This window comes from Adiantum capillus-veneris, chromosome 22 (genome assembly GCF_014529385.1).
Source record: "Adiantum capillus-veneris isolate H3 chromosome 22, ASM1452938v2, whole genome shotgun sequence".
NCBI classification, from domain to species: domain Eukaryota; kingdom Viridiplantae; phylum Streptophyta; class Polypodiopsida; order Polypodiales; family Pteridaceae; genus Adiantum; species Adiantum capillus-veneris.
Window position 1 is genome coordinate 28,093,761 of NC_140952.1, and position 1,142 is coordinate 28,094,902.

Sequence of the window (1,142 nt, forward strand, 5' to 3'; positions counted from 1 at the left end):
TTTTGTTCGTTTAACAGGAGGGGAAGTTGGAGCTGCCTCTTCATGGGTGCCGAAGATCGGGCCTCTCGGTTTGTCACCCAAGAAGGTAGAAGAGGACATCACCAAGGAGACTGCCAAGGACTGGAAGGGCCTGCGCGTTATCGTCCAGCTCACTGTCCAGAATCGTGAAGCCAAGGTCGATGTCATCCCTTGCATTATTTGTGAGGGATACAATTTCGATGGCATCTCTATTGGTTTCCTCTCCTAATTTCTTTCTGTTGGTTCTGCTTCTGGCTCCCGCAACCCTGCGTTGCCCTCACTCGCTCGACTGTGTGTGTGTGTGTGTGTGTGTGTGTGTGGAAAGAAAAGCCTTTTCTGAAATGACTATGCAACATCCAATAGCAATAGGAGATAATTTAACATCAATACAGTATATCTATCTGAACGGGTGCAAACCTCACAATTAAAAAGTGTCATTCTTTGCACTCTTACATCTGCAAGAACATGCTATCATAGCCCACAATAAGCATGACACATCTCAGTTGTATGTATGCAACACCCCACAACCTCATAAGGCACGACAAAGCAGAAGGTTGCAAGAGTGTGAAACCATACTTCTTACGTTCTTAGAACAAGACAGTTTTGGCACTGCCAAGGTTCACAAATTTGGGGCAACCATCTCTATCCTTCTCCTACTGGGTGCACTCTTTGCAGTAGTAAGCATCAGAAATGCTGGCACCTCCGCAGATGACACAATGATTTTGGAAGGAACCATAATTGCACTCATCGGACACTCAAACTAGAGTACAGGGGCGCACGTATGAATTTCAAATCACGCACTTTCCATCGCACTTCTCCTAGAGTCGCCCTATAGCGATGCCCGATTGCTTGCAACACATTCTCAGATCATGACAATGCTTTGCCATGGCTGCTCATGAATGCGCGCTTGCCCCACATGTGCTGAGAATCCTTCTCTCTCTCTCTCTCTCTCTCTCTCTCTCTCTCTAAAAATTGAACTCTCTCAAAGAGCGCACGCCGACACCTGCTCGTTGAGAGAGTTCAGTTTTAGAGAGTTCAATTTTTAGAGAGAGAGAGAGAGAGAGAAGTATTCTCTTCCTGATGTAAGCGAAGGGCGCGGGCGCGCTTGAAATTGTGAATGTGAT

The 1,142-nt window shown here is 46.5% G+C and overlaps 1 pseudogene; it reads right to left on the reverse strand.

Annotated features, from left to right (window-relative positions):
- Positions 1–467: 467 nt before the first annotated feature.
- Positions 468–905, reverse strand: LOC147429079 (PHD finger-like domain-containing protein 5A pseudogene; annotated as a pseudogene).
- Between the last annotated feature and the right edge of the window lie 237 nt (positions 906–1,142).